We start from the raw sequence: 4,182 nt of genomic DNA on the forward strand, positions 1-4,182 counted from the left end.
TTCATTTGAACATTTGATTCTCCTCTCTGCCCATGAACACACTTTATTTCCTCAAGATCTCCATTGTTATCTTTATGTTCCATACCTTGTTTTTTTTGTTAGCTTTTAACTTTGGGTTTCAAGAATAGGCCCTTCTCAATTGCATCATCATACTAGCAGACTTAACAGAGCTGTCTCACCACCAGTAACAGTGTTGAACATGTGTTCTCAAAGGCTTGACATCTTGACTATGGCAGACATCACAAGTGTGCACTACTGCGTAAGCAGACAAATTAAACATGTCCATCATGTTCACCAGCGATAAAAGATGGATTTGAATACTATTTATTTTAATGGGTTACTTAGATCCAAGGCTTTCATGAAAATATCAACTTTCTCTTTGCATGATGTGCAAATTAAACCACTTTCTCGCTGTATTTCTTATTATTTTTTAATGGAAGCAATATTTTAGGGATGTGTAACAATCACAACAACAAAAAACCCAACAGCAGTGCGAATCTCAACTTTATTGTATAAAATAGAATTCAGTATTATTCTAATATGGTACAAATGTTACAAAATTGGATAAATTATAACAAATAAATACTTCTGTGCAGCTTTTCTTGTAAGATCACTGCAGTAGACAACACATACAGAAGTTATTAGCATCACAATCATACCGCATGACAAACATCACACTGTAGATGGCAGCATTAAACAGGTGGTCTGCTCACAGACCAGCCTTCATCCAAGAGATTCACTCACTTAAAATGCAGGTATGTTTACAGGCAAGTATAATTATTCTTGCAAACAAACTTTACTTTCACATTGTCAATAAAGTTGTATTTTCCTGAAGACATATAAAAAACTATTGTTATTGCATATTTTTGTTCATATAATTAAAACATATGACTTCTGAATTTGAATTATTTGTAACCGAAAATTCCTTCATCTGACCTTTTATGTGTTTGCACACTATTTCATTTAATTCTGAGAAGCCACCATAGGAGGACAAGCTGCCTTCCAATTATCAACAGCAAGTTCATTATAGAAAAGCAGTTTGAGGCAGTTATTAAGAGCAATCCATCAAAAAAAGAAATGATTGAGGTGAAAACACTTGTTGCTGTTAGGGCCCTGTCTTCCACCTGGTGCAAAGCACAAGTCCTCTTTCCTAGTATCTGACCAATGCAGTTGTCATTTCTACGTGAAGCACCATGTGTTTAAATACCAAAACTACTTGCGGTCATGTGTATGTCTGTGAGCGTGTTGGTCAGAAAGCAATTATGCATAGATCAACAAAACCTGGTCTAAAGTCTAGCGCAAGAGTAATATTCAAATACACCTTACCGAAGCAGATTTGTGACACACTGTTTCCACACACAGGGAATGTGGTTTTATGCTCAAGTACAATGAAACTAAATGAAATAAAAGTAAAAAAAAAAAAATAGTCCACTGGTGGGAAGCACGCGGTTGGGGAGAGAAGTCTGTTTGCACCTGTAGGGATATGGAGGACATCCTGTTGCCAGAGATGGCGGAATGAGCTGCTCAATTCCTTCACCTTAGGGAGCCATCATGGATACTGCTCCTATAACTGCTAGGGATGAGAACCTACTCCAAAATTTTTCAATCAGTCATACTCATATGCCTCAAACATTTTCTCTTCCTCTCATCTATGTCTGAGTGTTATTCTGAAAGTTGTGAGCTCATAAAAATGTCATGTTAGGCATCATGACATCAAAATCTGCATCTAGCAACAAGGGAAACCACTATGTTGACTTTGAAAACCTATGTTGGCCTACATTTTTCCCCCCACACAGGAAATTGGCAGTAATTAACAAGGGAAGTGATAAAGAATCAGACCAATAAGCAGAATTGATATCAGATTTTTTTTTATTGATATCGGCAGTGATATCAATAAAAAAAATGTACCAATTCCCATCCCTAATTTTAATGCTTTGCATACACTTCTCGCATTTACGGCACCTAAAATAGTGTAGCAGATAACACAATAATTACAGAGGAATCCTTCAAATGGTGATACAAGGACCAAAGTCAGCACAAATACTTTCAGACATTACTGTTTTGAAGAAAAAAAAAAACAAAAAAAACAAAACAAAAACAAAGCAAGCAGCCACTTGAATTTTCATTAGGGTGTCAGGTTGAGGTCAGTTGAAGAATTACACAGAGGCCAAAATTTAAAAATGTTCTAATCATATTGAAAGCTATACCACACTATTTGTCTGAACATAAATATTCCAAAAGGGTATAGTTTGGACTATCTGTGACTGAATGTTCTGGAGTTATGGGGTAAAAACAGCAAGAACGGCGACAAAGGTCAGTTTCAGTTTGTACAGGGGTCAAAAGTTAAAATTGCTTCAAATATTGTAAAACATGATGAAAATTATAAAGGATTGAAGGATTGTTTAAGTTATCTGCTGCATTAAACAGCAATGTAGCCGGTTCCAGTGGATCGTAAAGGGAATGTGAGAAAACACGGATTCATTTACTTCCTGTTACATCCAAAACAAACCCATAATTAACTGACTAAATACAACCCCTTTGCAGTCTCTGTCTGACATTGTAATCAGATTACGTGTCACATAAAGATTAAAGTGGATTTGGACAAACCCCAAATGCATTTGCACTAGATGCTTCAGACTGTGCAATATTGTTCTTCAAGATAGGGCCCTTGCCTTTTAAGATTTGTGTTTATGCTCTCTAATGCTCAATATGTGTCCCATTTACAGGATACAATTTTCTTGCTCTGAATTACATTTCACATCCACTGCCATGTAAAACACACCCACACATACACCTTCAACCGCTTACTCCAATTAATGATCATGGCCATGTAAATAAATGAAACACTGTTTTCCTTTTAAGAGCAGTTTCTCAGAATATTAAATGAATACGTTACATTACAGACAACACACTCACTGAGCCTTTATAGTCTAATACTCTGTCTGATTAAGCCTTCATCATTTCATAACACTGAGCTGAAATATGTAACACCAAATAACAGTTTTACATTGAGATAACGGACTAAAAAGCGCAGCTGAAAATGTTTTCCAGAAATATAAAGTAAAAACGTAGGTGACCAGGTGTAGACGTTGCACACTCCAACTGGTTTATATTTGTCTTGTGCTATAAACAGCCATGCTTTTTTTTTGTGCAATACATACAGTTTTACACATACTGAAGAATACTCAGACAAATGCATAACTTCACAGATGACTTTCATTCTTTTAGTCATTTTTTTAACACTTATTTAATACCCTTAGTACGTTAAACCATTTCTTTGAGAACAGTTAAATATTCAACACAGAATATTCAATTCAGAAGAGCACTAATTAAAGTGCATACTAATGGAAACATTCAAAACAGGTCATCTTGCAATGTTAGAAAACTAAAATTAAGTCCCTTAATAGTTTTTCTGGCTGTGCCCTTCTGCAAGCTGCTGCCACAACTGTTCTGTAAATATCTTCAGAGCCAGATAACCTTCTACTTTTTATGCCAGTTTAGTTTTTCTATTGCACGCTGTCTTGTAATAAAAAAAAAAGAAACTATTTGCTTCATTCTTCAATGCAGATTTCTCTTATTATTAAAGTATTAAATATATTATCAAATAAAGCAATCAGGAATAATATATTTACAAACCTTAGAACATAGCAAGAATGGCTAAGCATTATAAAATGGTGCTTCAATCCAGCATGATCCAGTTAGTAGATCTAATGATTTATTACATTACCGGACAGGTTATGTGATGTTATGTCTGTATTAACTCAAAGTAAAGGACAGATTTCAACCTTTTTTTTTTTTAAATGTCACTTTTTTGTGTGTAAAAGAGACAGTCCTTGGGTATGATTCCAATTTCTTTTTCTGTAACTTTCCATGTCATCATATCTTTCCCACCCAGGATGTTATGACATCATAAAGAGCTATACATGCCAGTATAACATCACAAAGGCATGTTTGCCCAGTTAAAAAAAAACAAAAACAAAACAAAACCAAAAACAAACTCCTCTATTGGTTGTCAGAGATAATAATGATTGTCCATTATTACCCTGGCTGAAGTATGTGCTCTCCTCTAAGAAGAGTATACCTACTTTCATAAAGATGCACCTATGAGATGCTATATTCATGTTTACAAAAACACAACACTTTATTAGGAGGCTTTCTTTGTGTAAAATCTATTGATATAAG

This window comes from Thalassophryne amazonica, chromosome 15, assembly GCF_902500255.1.
Source record: "Thalassophryne amazonica chromosome 15, fThaAma1.1, whole genome shotgun sequence".
In the NCBI taxonomy this organism is placed as follows: Eukaryota; Metazoa; Chordata; class Actinopteri; order Batrachoidiformes; family Batrachoididae; genus Thalassophryne; species Thalassophryne amazonica.